At 39.7% G+C, this 16,108-nt stretch overlaps 1 protein-coding gene across 3 annotated transcripts in view; it reads left to right on the forward strand.

The window, feature by feature from the left end:
- The window catches only part of LOC6041134 (small conductance calcium-activated potassium channel protein), a 459,395-nt gene that overhangs the window by 41,349 nt on the left and 401,938 nt on the right, over positions 1-16,108 (forward strand). The gene's annotated exons all lie outside the window — the stretch shown is intronic.

Consider the following 16,108-nt stretch of genomic DNA (forward strand, 5'->3'; position numbering starts at 1 on the left):
ACTGTTCTACTAAAGCTTGCCATGTGCTAGCTTCGACACAAACCCTTGATTCAGTTGGACTTGTTTATATTAATTTATTATAGCTGAATGAAAAACAAATAAACGAATAGAGTGACCATGTTACATGTTCATCACACAAATCACCACCCCCTTCTCTTACATCAGTGCAGTGATGTTTTCGGGAACACTTCTGCGAAGGATCTTGTGCCAAGGTGCAGGGGGTGCAATTTTAGGGCGAACTTCAACTCATTTTATGATAAAAATCATTTGTAATTATTATAATGTTTAATGACCTAAAATAATATTATTATTTTGTAAAATAAACCAACTCTCTACTGCCCAATTTTTTTCGATTTTTTTTTATTTTTCCCGTATTCAGGAGGTCATTTTGATCATTTTTTTTTCAACTTTACTTCTCCTGTTTTATGTTTTTTTTTTAGTTTTTCAATTTGCATTTATCTTGTTTAGTTTATCTTTGTTTTTGGTAGTATTTGATCAATTCTACCACCACCTAACATTACATTTTGCCTTTCTAAAAATTTCATATTTTTACAATCACGTTTACAATGTTCTGCTTGTTTTTCACATTTTCTGATCTAGAATGGCACCATTACCATAAGTTTTGTAAAGAAATGCGTAGAGGCACAGTGCGAGACACTACAAAAAATTACCGCATACTTCTTTTGACTGAAAATAAAGAAAATGATAGTACGAAACACAACCATAGTTGATCCCTAAAAAATACATTTTTAAAAACATTGGCAAACTCAAATAAAACATGTCTAACTTCCATACCTAAAATTTTCTAAATTGGTTGGAAAATTGATTTTTGGCGATTTTTTAGATCGAAGCCCGCCTAGAAGCGAGGTCGGGTTAAAAGGCTTAATAATGTAAAAAAAAAATATTTTGACACATTTTTGCTTTTTATGACGATAAAATAGTAGTTTATGCAACAAGTTGCAGAATGGTGATTTTTTCAGCACGTGTCGTACATTTATCCAACGAGGTTCACCGAGTTGGATAAATACGACAAAAAACGAAGTTGACTTTATAGCTGTCGGCCACCATTGCTAGTACCAACCGCTAGTGTCTTCCTTTTATCTACAAGGACTTCGCCGCCCTGGGCTCCTAAGTGTATGAAAGTATGGCACGGAGCGACGGCGCCGAATACCCATATTTACACAAAGGATTTTTTGGAGCGCCCGCCGCGGGATTCGAACCGGCGACCTCTGGATTGTGAGTCCAGTGCGTTGTCCGATTGATCCACACGGGCAGGGCAAAATACGACGGATAAATACGACAATTGCTGAAAAAATCAAGGTTTGCAACGAGTTCCATACAACGTTTTTTGCATTTCTGAAAAACACCCATTGAGTGAAATTATAAGTCGAATGTTCATGTATTTTGTCAATAAATTGTTTAAATAAAAAAATGTTGAAAAGTATTACTTTTCAAAACTAGTGCTGAAAAGTAGAACTTGTCAGCATTTGTTTTGAAATGTGTTTCTATTCGATTCTGTTATTTTAAGTAGATAAAAGTAGGCTGTTTCGTCCCGCGAGAATGACAGGAAAAGTAGGAAGTTTCAAGACGGAATTGCAAAAATGGTTTTTGCAATTCCGCTGTGAATCTGTCAACTTTTCCTGTCCTTCTGGAGAAACGAAACAGCCTACTTATCCCTAGCAAGAAAAAACAGAATGGAAAATAAAATCTACTATTCAGCACTGGGGTGGGTGCTGAAAATTTGAACTTTTTTTGTATCAAAAAGTAATAGTTTTCAATATTTTTTTGTTTTGAACTGTGAATTTACTAAATACATGAATGTTTGACATAAAATTCCATTCAAGAAGCGTTTTTCGGAATTGCAAAAAATGTTATAAGCAACTAGTCGCAAAACTTTATTTTTTCAGCACTCGTCGTACTTATCCAACTCGGTAAATCTCGTTGGATAAATGTACAACTCGTGCTGAAAAAGATTTCTTTTTGCAACTTGTTGCATAACCTACTATTACAGTTTTGCTTTCCTCACCTTACTGAGGAAAGGCTATAAAATCACTTGAAAAATGAACTTATTAATTTGACCGCGTAGACCCACCTTCACATATACATATCGACTCAGAATCATGTTCTGAGCTAATGTCTGTGTGGATGTGAGTAGGCGGGTGGACAAAAAAAATGTCACTCGATTATCTCCGGACTGGATGAACGGATTTTGACCGTATCAGTCTCATTCGATCCGTCTTGGGGTCCCATAAGTCTCTATTTAAAATCAGCAAGTTTAGTTAAGTACTTCAAAAGTTATGCTAAAAAACGATTTTGGCAAAAGTCCGGAAGATTGTAAAAAGGGTGGTTTTTGCAAGAAAACCTATCATGTTATACATTTTAAGAAAGGTATTAAAAATACCTTTCCAACGAGCCCAAAACATTGAAGATCTGACAACCCTATCAAAAGTTATTAGCTCATAAGTGTCACTTATACACTTTTTGGAAGGTCGGATCTCAGATATTTCAATAAAAATTATGTCCGGGTTCATCATGCGACCTGTCGTTAGTTAGATAATCAAAAGACCTCCCAAATGAGCCTAAAACATTGAAGATCTGACAACCCTATCAAAAGTTATTAGCACTTAAGTGTTATTTATACACTCTTTGGAGGACAAATTTCAGATATTGTGATAAAAATATTGTCTGAATCTTCCATGCGAACTATCGTTGGCTAGGTTTTTTATCAGATCTTGCCGATGAGATGCTGATAAGTTTAACTTTTCAGCACAAGTATCGAAAAGTATTTTTTTTTTTTCATTTTTGTTTTGTTTTGAACGATGAATTTACTAAAAAAAATGAATGTTTGAAATAAAATTCCATTCTAGAAGCGTTTTTCGGAATTGCAAAAAATGATTTAAACAACTCGTTGCAAAACTTGATTTTTTCAGCACTCATCCTATTTATCAAACTCGGTAAACCTCGTTGGATGAATGTACACCACGTGCTGAAAAAATCTTTTTTTTTTTGCAACTTGTTGCATAAACTACTATTTATGGATCAGTTTATCAGACTTTATGAAATGGAAAGCTAGAATAGCGAATATTAATATTTGTTTAAATCTAAATAATTGCAATACAACAGGTTGTCAAAAATCCACCACCCTATCGAGCTTGAAACCTCCCACAGCAATAACAACATCGCCGACGACGAGAGTGCTCCTGCTGCACATTCAATGCCCAGCGATGGCGTGAAGGAAAATTTATTACAACCTCAACGAAGAGTGAGACATTGAAAATTGAAAACTTGGAGCAAAATGCACCAAACAACGTTCGCGGCGACCGTGGATGAGGTCACCTCTCGTCCGGACACTTTGAGACACCACTTGAGCTAAACCAAAGACTAAGACACTGACTGACTGAGGCCGTATTTTATCACCGAGGTGGACATTATAAATGTTATGCTTCATTATACTTGCAGTTTGAGCGCGCGCTCGACATTTGCGAGTTTTACGTCGTGGGCCGTTAAAAAATTCTGCTAGGGAAGATTCGCGACTGCTTTTAATTTGCTTGCAGAGTGAATTATTCACACTCTTTTGGCATTTTGTGAAGTTGGGTGCTGCAGGAAATTGCGTTTCACGAGAAAATGTTTGACATTTTTATTTTAATCGAAAGACCTTCCTACTAGTTTATTCAACGACTATCATGTCGCGAATCATCTGATAACGATCTCCTGAAACTTTTCCTCTCACTTTCTGGATGGGTCAAAACTCAAAATCCCTTGGATGCATAATAACGAGCCCAACTTTGACATTAAACGGAGAAAACTCGTGTTTAAGTTCAGACGGTCAACTTGGAAAACTTTCCCCTTTCTTTATCCTTTTATGAGCGAGCCACGCCATCGGTGACGGTCAGCGGCAAAGTTCAACTCGAAGTGTATTATAATACAATTTTGCCCCTTCTAACCCTTTTTAGCGGAGTTTGTCTGGTGCCAGAAGATTTAATCTGTTCCGGGACCAACACCAAGTATTACAAAGGGATGAAGAAATGTAAATTTGGTTAAAGTTTGGAACACCACGAGAAAAACAAATAAACTAACCCTTTGGTCAAGATTTTTTAGCAAAGACACCAACCATTTAGCTAATTTAGGATAGCGGAGACAAATACAAAAAAAAACTTTTTATTTTTACATTTCTTCCCGATAACTGTCTAGATCCACAGAGTAATCCAGAGGACGCAGTCCGAACAAAAGTCATCGATTTTTGTGGCTGCGTTACGAGCTTACCCTTTGGTATCGTAGCTGCGTTATGCGTTTCCTGATGAATATTTTCATCAAAGTAAACTCAGTTTTTTTTCGATTTGTTTGTTTTGACAAGTGCTGAGCATGGAATGACGTGGATTTTAAAAATGTCAATGTTTCTTTAGAACATTTAAAAGAACTTGGGGAGCTGTAAACTTCTAGCAACTGTTAAAAGACGACCACCTCAAGTGAAGTTTTTGGGATCTTCGTGATGAACCTTTTAATCAGAGCCGTACGCCCAAGGGGTCATTTAATCCTCCTTCTTACGCTGAAGTTTACAATGAATCAACATCCCCGTTGGACCAGCTCAACCGAACCAAAATAGTCGACTAAAATTGTGCTAGGACTGTTGGATGTTGCTTCCATCCTGACAGCACAGGGTCTATTCGTACTTCAACCAGGTGGCCATGAACGCCAACGATGGAATCTGCAGGCACTGGGTCAATGCTTCAATTCAGCCCAGTATGAGGATTATAAACTAAAGTATATTAAAAGCAAAAAGCTTCCATCGACACCTATATTTCTTGTATGGCCCGTTACTCCCCAAAGAAATTAATTAGAAATATTCAATAGGTAAATTCGACAATCTGCTCTTTTTGACCACGACAAAGAGTTCGGTCACAACGGTAAACTGTATGTTTCGACTTCAACGCACTGGAGAACCGCAACAGCTCCAGAAATCTTGAGAAGGGCTTCGTAGCGCGGTGGGAAGCGGCTTAGGCTGCCGATCCCTAAGTTGCTATGGGGCGCGGGATCGATTCCCGCTTTATCCTTCTGGAGCTTTTCGTTCAATGTATGTCCCGTTTAATATTAGTATTCAGTCTGCAAAGACGGTGTGATTGTCTTTAAAAACACAGCCAACGCCCTGAAATTTCCGCATGCATTCTTTTTGATTCATTTTAGAGCCATTAGAAAATTCACATTGTTGATTTTGGAATTGTGAAAAAAATTGACAGCTTATAGAAAAGTCATCAGAACCTAAGAGCTCTTAGATCTGAACGCTTGAAAAAAGTAACGCTCAAATGTCAGTTTGCCTCGTGCGTTACGACAACCGAAAGTTTTGCTGAAGGGGGGATGTACCACGATGTACCGCGTAACGCAACCATAAATCAAATGCCAGTGCTCCCTCTGGATTACTCTGTGCTAGATCGATCAATCTAAAACTTTAAATTTGCAACCTTCTCTGGAATTCCATCTAGAGACATGATCCAAAAAGCGACTCTTCCCGTTTTCTTCGTTTTCTTTTGTTTCCGGAAGCTATCGGAAAACTTTTTCGCTCCCGATGGAGGGTTAAGGTTGGCGAAACTTTCCCCCCCACCAGTGGGCTGATGGCGACGGTAATGTTGTTTGTTGATGGGTATCACGGTGCGATGTGATACACCTGGAGTTGGGCAAATTCAATTAAACTTCTTATGCAGATTGGGGCTGAGGGCCTTGGAAGTTTCCTATGCCAAATGGTTTACAAAACTTGGTGACTCGCACGAAACTTGGCGACTTGGCGACCAAATATTGGCAACTTTTACAAAAATTGGCGATTAGAACAAGACATGGCGACTTGAACAAGACTTAGCGACTTGAGTAAGTCTTGGCGACTTGAACAAGACTTGACGACTGAACAAGAATTGGCGACTAGAACAAGACTTGGCGACTAGAACAATACTTGGCAACTTAATCAAGACTTGGTGATTTGAACAAGACTTGGCAAATTGCACAACTTTGAGACTTGTACAAGACTCGGTGACTTAACACTTGGTGACTTCGGGTCTAGCTCATTTCCCCGAATGACATTTCCCCGAAAATCATTTCCCCTAATTGGTCACATCCCCGAATACCACTTCCCCTAATCAGCCACATCCCCGAATGCCATTTCCCCGAATGCCATTTCCCCTAATCGGCCATTTTCCCGAATGCCATTTCCCCGAATGCCATTTCCCCAAAATGACACTTACGCCAATTGCCGTTTATTTAAATTTAAAATTACTCGAATTTGCATATCCCCTAATCATCATTTTCGCTAAAGCCTTTTTCCATGACTAACAGTTATTTTCTTTCTCAATTTTTCCGAACAAACAACTTTTTCGGGTATGCTGATGATCTCGCTGTTGATTAAATGTTGTAAATTGGGTAGTAAAGCCCTTTGTCAATTTTTATGAACAACGGTAAGAAACACGATTGAAAACCATTTCTGATAACTTTTTTTTATTCATTTTTATGCAAAAAAAAGTTTTTGACAAGACAACATTTTTCCGATGGATCAACTATGCCCCCCCCCTGGATCGAGCTGTCAAGTAGGAGCTTTTCTGCCAAGAAGGGCCGTGAAGTGAATTTTTAGAAATTGAATTAAAAATCCCTTTTAAATCCTTTGCGGTCGTTCAAAGGGTCATTGTACTTAGTAAAGCTTATTTTTCTTGTGAACAATAATATCACAAATTTAAGCTTAATTTTAGGACCCAATTACTAGATTTTTTGTTGTTCAATTAACATTTGTATTCAACCGCATGATTAGATGTTGTTTTTGAGAAATTTGCAAGGATTTTTTTTTTCGAATTTTGTTCAAGAACGCAAAAATCGAACAAATAGGTGCATAAGGCTGGTACAAATTTTTGTTGATTATACTTTTCGCCAAATCCCAAACCAGCAATGCGAATAAAATGATCAGTGTGAACGGGGTTCTGTACTACGAAAATCGCACGGTTTGTTTTCTGAATCATAAAAAATAACAAAATTTCTATTGCATTATTATTATCATGTCTATAAGAAAAAGGTATTTGTTTTGAGAATGTATAAAAAATAGTCTGTAACAATATTCATTGTATTTGAATGAATAGTACCAAACCATACAACACCCCTTCCCCCCTAGAATGCTACGTCTGTTCTGAGTGAAGCCAAAAAGAAAGTTGATCATTCAAGGCCAATACGAACCTTTCAAGAAATATTATATGTAGTTTGATGTGATAAAAATTGCCATCATTTTTTTTCTTACACAGTCGACTCTCTGGTTGTCCATCTTCTCGATATCAATAATTCTCCATCTATCGATGAATTCTTCAGTCCCTGTTTGCTTTAAAAATCTCTTCCGGTTGTCAATAATTTCAGTTTTCATGGCTTGCATAGAAATTTTTCTTGGCGAAACGAAGCTTTAAAGGGTGTTTGACATTAGTTTGTTTTTGTTTGATGGACGTTGCCATGATTCTCTCGCATAGCTGGGTATCAAGAAAAAAATATTTTCAATCGAGTCTTCATTTTGCATCGTTCTGTAATCTGATGATTCTCTTCCTCGACGGTCCCTTGGATATTGACAAGCAGAGAGTCGACTGTAAAATGCTATTTCCTCGAACGCGGTCAAGCCGAAATGCCCGGTGCCCAGGACAGCGCGCGCTCCGGGGCACCGGGCATTTCGGCTTGATCGCGTTCGGGGAAATGGCGTTCAGGGAAATGACTATTCAGGGATATGACTAATCGGGTAAATGGCATTCGGGATTGTGGCCCATTCGGGAAAATGGTATTCGGGGATGTGGACGATTAGGGGAAATGGGAAATTCGGGTAAATGGAATTCGGGGAAATGACTATTAGGGGAAGTGTCTTTTCGGGGAAGTGGTATTCGGGGAAATGTCCCTTCGGTAATATGGGTTTCGGGGAAATGTCATAGATTCGACGACTAGAACAAGACTTGGCAACTCGAATAGGACTTGGCGACTTGTAAAAGACTGGCATTTGAACAAAAAAAACTAACTCACAACAATGGCTGTACACAAGTTTCATCTATTTTTTAGATCCGGCTTCCAAAAAGTACATCGATATCACATAAGTGGCCATATCTCGAGACAGGGTTGCCAGATCTTCAATGTTTTGGGCTCGTTGGAAAGGTTTTTTGATCACCTAACCAACAATGGGTCGGATGGTGGATCCGGACATAGTTTACATACATTTAAGGGAGATCCGGCTTCAAAAAAGTACATCAATATCACTTAAATGGCCATATCTCGAGACAGGGTTGCCAGATCTTCAATGTTTTGGGCTCGTTGGAAAGGTTTTTTGATCACCTAACCAACAATGGGTCGGATGGTGGATCCGGACATAGTTTACATACATTTAAGTGAGATGCGGCTTCAAAAAAGTACATCAATATCACTTAAGTGTTCATATCTCGAGACAGGGTTGCTAGATCTTCAATGTTTTGGACTCATTGGAAAGGTTTTTTTGATAAGTTAACCAACAATAGGTCAAATGGTGGATCCGGACATAGTTTACATACATTTAAGTGAGATCCGGCTTCAAAAAAGTACATCAATATCACTTAAGTGGCCATATCTCGAGACAGGGTTGCCAGATCTTCAATGTTTTGTACTCGTTGGAAAGGTATTTTGATAACCTAACCAACGATGGGTCGGATGATGGACCCGGACATAGTTTACATACAGTTAAGTGAGATCCATATGTATGTGAAAACACATTTTTATACATAACTTTTGAACTACTTATCAAAACTTCAATCTGTATAAAACTCGGTCTATGGGACTCTAAACCAAGTCGAATGCAACAAGTTCGGGTCAAATCGGTTCAGCCAGTGCCTAGAAACATGAGCTAGTTTGTTGGTCACATACATACATACACACACACACATACACACACACACACATACACACACATACACACACACATACACACACACATACACACAGACATTTGTTCAGTTTTCGATTCTGAGTCGATATGTATACATGAAGGTGGGTCCCGGGCAGACGGTAATAACAAAATTCATGCCATTTCAATATCAAATATTGTTAAAATAACAAAAAGTGTTATGGAATCTTCATGAAAAATCCATTTTTGAATAAGGGTTTAATAACAGATTTTGTTATCATAACAAAATTTGTTATTGGTTATTGGACTGATATTGGTTGAAAGCAAAAACAACTTTGGAATAACATTTTTTGTTATGGAAGAATAACTCCAACTGTTATTTGGATGATCGGATTAGTTGTTAAAATAACAAAAAATAATAACAAAAATTTGTTCGAAAAATAACTCAAAATGTGATTGGTCTGTTATTACAATAACAGTCCAATAACAAAAAAATCATAACAGCGAATAACAAAACTTGTTATAAATAACATAAAATGTTATTGGCCAAGTATTTTCAAATATCAAAAAATGTTATTCCCACGTTATTTCCGTCTGCTCGGGGTCTACGACGTTTTTATTCGAAGTTCATTTTTAGAGCAGGATTATAGCCTTACCTTACTGAGGAAGGCAAAAAAGCCGACTTGAACAAGACTGGTTTTTTTGTAGTTGGTGAAATCTTAAAGATTTGATGAAAATAAAATTTATTTGTGTACTCTACATTATTTATCGATTTTTCAGCAAGATTGGAGGATTTTGTGACTCAATCAGAACTCGACAGTATTGAGGTAATTGTAAGAAATATTCAAAATGTCATCAGATTCAAATTAATTTAGCCTCTGGTTCCAAACTCATCCAAAACCAATCCAACTTTATTATGAATCTTCATTCATCTTCATTAGTCAGTTGACATTGGAGGGAACCCCGTCCAATTCACTGTTCAAACCATTCCTGCCCCTCCCCACTCCCTTTGATGTCAACCTCGCTCACGTGTGCTCTGGAACTTTCCATACCAATTCCCCGTCCCGAGACGCGACGAGCATTGGCGGCGGCGAACTTTGGCAAACTTCATTTCTAGGATCAGATGTCACGGTATAGCTGTTCCACTTCAAAAGGAAACGGAAATATGGAAATCAGACAAGAAGAACATGCTCTCGTGCCCCTTCCATTTGCTGCGATTGAGTTTTCCACTTGTGCAAAGAGTTTTGCAAATGCAAATTCGTACTCGCTACCTGGCGGCGGAGGTAGATCCTTCTGCTACAGTTGAATGGCTGTGTGAGTTCGACGATCACGCCACGTGTCGGTGGCGGCAGGAAAGCAGCAGACTGGCGGGAAATTATATTACACGCTCAATGCAAACTTTCGCGACCCGCGAGCAAAGGAAGCTCTTTCCTTCAAGGAGCATCATGGCTGGTTGTTGTACATTTATTCGCTTTCATGCTGAATAAGTAATGGTACTTTCGCTTGAAACGTGTATTTGGGTATTGCGAAGCTGTATTAAGGAATGGAACATTTAGCCCCCCCGGAATGATGATTGAGGGTTCGTATTTGAGCAAGATTTGAGCAGCTGTTTGAGTTCAACTGCGTGTTGCTTCAGGATTATCGCGTTTACATATTTACTTAGTTTAGCAACTCGTTTATTTTCCATTCAAGAGCTTTTGACAATTCTTGGAACTTTTACTCCTCGTTAAGTCTTTTGACCGTCGTTAGGTATAGCCAAGTTTGGTTCAAGTCACCAAGTTTGGTTCAAGTCGCCAAGTTTGGTTCAAGTCGCCAAGTCTTGTTCAAGTCACCAAGTTTTGTTCAAATTGTCAGGTAATGTTCAAGCCGCAAAGGTTTGATCAAGTCACCATGTCTTGTTTATGTCGCCAAGTTTGGTTCAAGTCGCCAAGTCTTGCTCAGGTCACCAAGTCTCGTTCAAGTGCCAAGTCTCGTTCAAGTTGCTAGGTCTTGTTCAAGTCGCCAAGTCTTGTTCAAATTGTCAGGTCTTGTTCAAGTCGCCATGTCTTGTCCAAGTCAAATCTTGTTCAAGTTTTCGAGTCTTGACCAAGTCGCCAAGTCTCGTTCAAGTCACCAGGTTTTGTTCAAGACGCCAAGTCTTGTTCAAGTCGCAAAGTCTTATTCAAGCCGCCAAGTCTTGTTCAAGTCACCAAGCCTAGCCGAGCCCAACAAGCCAATTTGCCAAGTCTTGTTCAAGTCGTCAAGTCTTGTTCAAGTTGCCAAGTCTTGTTTATGTCGCCTTGTTTTGATCAAATCACCAAGCCTTATTGAAGTCGCCAAGTCTTGCCAAAGTTTTGTCCTACTGTCATAAAAATCTCAATTCTGCATGCCGCCTTCAGCAACTTCAAATTCAACACGACACAATTCCCGATTAGATCTTGTCATCCCGCTCAAGGATAAGCTCAGCAGTAACAAGAACTGGCCGTTTGAATACAAAAAGAACACAATGCTCTCAGTACTCTGCCCCCCCTCCTCCCACCCAGTACTAAGCCTCTTGTTTTCCTTCGGTCGACTGCCCAAATTGGGCTTTGCGTAATTGAGTTCGTTGTTATTCAGTCGCCGACGACAGAGTGGGCAGGCAGATCACATTGCATTGTTCGCATTGGACAGGTATTTTCACCTGGCTGGTCCGGCTGAATGGAAGAGAGAGATAAATTCAATTATCTGCTCTCGGGTGCGGTCAATGGGAAACCATCACAAACATGACGCCCAGAGGGGTGGAGAGATAGAAAAATAAAACGAATTGGATTAATTGCTCCCCAGGAATGAAAGGTAGCAACGGTAGCAGTTTTTACTCGGAAAAGGAAAAACAATTCAATTTGTTTGCGCTTGAAATCCCTAATCGGGCTAATCGGTTCGATTAGGATCGTGAGAGATAGATAGAAGGATAATTAGGGATAGGAAAACAAGGTTTTGCGAAAATATTTACTCTTGGTCCCAAAAGTTACGCGAGCATTGAGTTGGAAAGGTTTCAAGGTAAATAATAGGGTGGGTACGTTTTTCAAAAAGTTCTCGGATCAAGTTTTAGTATGGTTCCCCTTGCAGGGCATGCCCATAGGGACTTTCATGCCAAATATCAGCTCATTTGGTTGTAAACTGGCTGCGCGCATCAGGGTTAAAGTTTACATGGGAATTACTATGGGAAATTGGAACATTTTGTTCAAACGCTCCTACAGGTCTGGGAAAATCACGCGCCAACTTCTGGTATGGTCAGGCCTATGGGGAATGGTCTGGAGAACAATTTTCCCGAAGAGAGCATATGGATTCGTTGTCCCTAGACCTGGCGCATCGGCAAACAATCCGATGTCTCCGGAATCAACGGTTTTCCCTCAAAAAGCATCAAATTTTCCTTAGCATGCTATGAAAGCTTGATGAACACCGCGACGCCATATGTCAGACAGCTACCACGTGGTTGAAATATTTGCAAAAAAATACAAATTTGCTATGCAAAGATTTTGAATTCGACTAAATAATATCAGGATTACTCGAAATGATCATTTTCTACTTAAAAGAAGGTTTGCAATTGAATATTCCAGCCGTTTCTCACCCACGTGGTAGCTGTCTGACGTATGGCGTCGCGGTGTTCATCAAGCTTTCATAGCATGCTAAGGAAAATTTGATGCTTTTTGAGGGAAAACCGTTGATTCCGGAGACATCGGATTGTTTGCCGATGCGCCAGGTCTAGGGACAACGAATCCATATGCTCTCTTCGGGAAAATTGTTCTCCAGACCATTCCCCATAGGCCTGACCATACCAGAAGTTGGCGCGTGATTTTCCCAGACCTGTAGGAGCGTTTGAACAAAATGTTCCAATTTCCCATAGTAATTCCCATGTAAACTTTAACCCTGATGCGCGCAGCCAGTTTACAACCAAATGAGCTGATATTTGGCATGAAAGTCCCTATGGGCATGTCCTACAAGAGGAACCATACTAAAACTTGATCCGAGAACTTTTTGAAAAACGTACCCACCCTAGTAAATAATCAATCATTACAGTTGATTTGCAAAAGCAAAGTCAGCAAAGTCGTTACGCGTTCAAAGTCTGGCGTTTCGATCGCTCAAATTGGCAAATAAAATGGAAAAAAAACTGAAAAGGAAAGCTTCAGAAGATCCGAAGTTTCCAAATCTGCATTATTATCAACATTAACATTAAGATGGTTTTTAAAGTAAGTTGGCAGAAAAAGAAAACTTATCAATATTTTTCAATTCAATCCAAGATTTTCGAAATTTTAGACAAATTATGATAATTTTACAAATAAAAATTGTTAATTTTCCTCAAACAAGAAAATTATAACACAAATCTACATTTCTACTGTTTCCTTATAACCACCTCGAAATCACGCACCCATTTCTATGTACTACAAACATGGAATTGCTGCGCCATCTGTGGAAACATTTCACTTTCTTTTTTCTAACATCACCACCTCCTCGGTCGCCCGTCTAATCTCCTGCCATGCCGGCGAACCAACAGCTCAGCAAGTCCCTTCCCGCGTTTAATGGCACGCATTCCCAGGGGTAAAATCAACCAACTCGCTCGCTGTGCAGAAGAAACAAGAAAGCTCCGGTCCTCGTCTGGTGGCGGTCTCCGAGAGTCTGAGTTGATGTACCCCCATTTTTCGTGTGCAGGCTGTGATTTACGCAACGTGGCGCGGGGAAATTACTTTTTCCCGCACACGTCAGCGTCATCAACGGAGAGGAAGAGCTGGCGTGAGAATTGGTTTAGTGCCCAAAGGATTAGAAAGGTGGAAGGAGACCGAGTAGATTGGGGAAAGCGTTTTGGGTTGTTCTGCTCATCTTGACAAAGAGAATTGGAGACTTTTTCAATTTTCTCAAAGAAGAAATACTATGATGACATTGGAGAAATTGAGTGTTTTTGCCTTCCTCACCTCACTAAGGAACGACTTTAGAAACACTCGATTAAATGAAATTCTTAATTCTTAATTCTTAAATTTGCCTCCTAGACTTACCTTCACGTATACTATACGGGTAATTCTCCGCCAACTCACACAGCAATTGCCAACCCATCTTCGATTTTTGAAAACTTTTTTTTCGTAAAATCGCGATAACTAGTGATATTTATAAGCAAACACCTTATGTCTATATATCATTTTTTTTTTTTAATTGTCTGCTCTACAACTTTGTAGAACATTGTTACACTCTAAAAAATAACCCTGCAAAGTTAGAGAAAACACGAAATTTTAAAATGAAAAAATTATTTAAAATACGTTTTTTCGGAATTCTGAGTACGCCATCAAATCGGGCATCTAATTTTACATAAAAGTCCCTTTGACACCAAATTTCCCAAGTAGCACTCATAACTTGTCGACTGTTGAATAATAGTTGAACAATTGTTTTTGATAAACATACGAGACAAAATCTGAACATGACTTAAATAACAGTTTGTTTCACTGCTTGTATAACTGACTTATGTAACTATCGTGTTTTGTGCCACAAAAGTGTTAAAACACAGTCAACTTCACTCTTTTTCAACTTTAACCTTCCCTTGGTATTAAAAAAAAATCACACATAAGGTATTGGGGTCCTTTTCGACCCCAAACTTTAAAAAATCGTCAAAAATCCAGTTTTTGACCGATTCCGGTTCTTTTGGTCACAAACGAAAGCTTAGAACGTCTCCTTTCCGAAACCGACCTGGAAAACCGGATTTGGTCACTGTGGCCACCGGGAATCGGCTACAACCGAAAAAGGACCTTTTTGAGACACCAACTTTGACGACCTGTATCTCCGGCAAATTTCAACCAATCAGGATGCTCCGGGTTGCATTCGACAGGTATTTACCTGTACCTGTACCCGATGAACGGCCAACTTGACTTTTTTGGTGAAAACCTATCATGTTGCACATCAAACTCCATGAAATTGAAAGGTATGTCCATATTTGGTAATGCCGTTGTTCGCTGAGCCATCCTGGCCAATCTGGAACCGGTTACCGGTGGCCCCTTGGGGACACTTCCGGAATATGAGAGAAACACTATCATCCGACATATCAAACTTCATGAAATTGAAAGATATGTCAATTTACGGTCATGCCGTTGTTCGCTGACCCATTCTGGCCAATCTGGAGCCGGTTACCGGTGGCCCCTTGGGGACACTTCCGGAATATGAGAGAAACCCTATCATCCGACATATCAAACTTCATGAAATTGAAAGATATGTCAATCTACGCTCATGCTGTTGTTTGCTGACCCATCCTGGCCAATTTGGAACCGGTTACCGGTGGCCCTTTGCCCCTTGGGGACACTCTCGGAATATGAGAGAAACCTATCATCCGACATATCAAACTTCATGAAATTGAAAGATATGTCAATTTACGGTCATGCCGTTGTTCGCTAACCCATTCTGGCCATCATGGAACCGGTTACCTGTGGCCCCTTATGGACACTTCCGGAATATGAGAAAAAACCTATCAAAAATCATGAAATTGAAAGATATGTCAATCTACGGCCATGCTGTTGTTTGCTGACACATCCTGGCCAATTTGGAACCGGTTACCAGTGGCCCCTTGGGGACACTTCTGGAATTTGAAAGTTACCCTACCATCAGACATATCAAACTTCATGAAATTGAAAACTACGTCAATCTACGGTCATGCAATTGTTCGCTGACCTTTGGTTGAAAAAAAAGCAAAGCAATCCACTTTAACGACCCCCGGGTCTTTTGTGGGCTCTGTTGCAAGTTTCTGCTCATTTCTAGGCGTCCGAAGGTTATGTGTGGTGAGTCACCCAAAACCTCTTTTACGCAAATGGACCGACGTTTTACTTCCCCATCCGATAGAAGGCCAGGAGGATAAGGCGGGAATCGAACCCGCGCCTCATAGCAACTTAGGGATCGGCAGCCGAAGCCGCTAATCACCGCGCCACGAGGCCCCGAGGTCCTTTGGTTGACATATCCATGAATTTCATGAAGTTTGATTCGTCGGATAATAGGGTTTCTCTCATATTCCGGGAGTGTCCCCAAGGGGCCACCGGAAACCTGTTCCAGAATTGCCAGAATGCATAAGCAAAGAATGGCATGACCGTAACTTGACATATCTATCAATTCCATAAAGTTTGATATGTCGGATGATAGGGTTTCTCTCATATTCCGGGATTGTCCCCAAGGGGCCACCGGGAACCATTTCCAAAATGGATCAGCGAATAACGGCATGGCCGTAGATTGACATGTCTTTCAATTTCATAAAGTTTGATATGT

Source organism: Culex quinquefasciatus, chromosome 2 (assembly GCF_015732765.1).
Source record: "Culex quinquefasciatus strain JHB chromosome 2, VPISU_Cqui_1.0_pri_paternal, whole genome shotgun sequence".
Classification (NCBI taxonomy): Eukaryota; Metazoa; Arthropoda; class Insecta; order Diptera; family Culicidae; genus Culex; species Culex quinquefasciatus.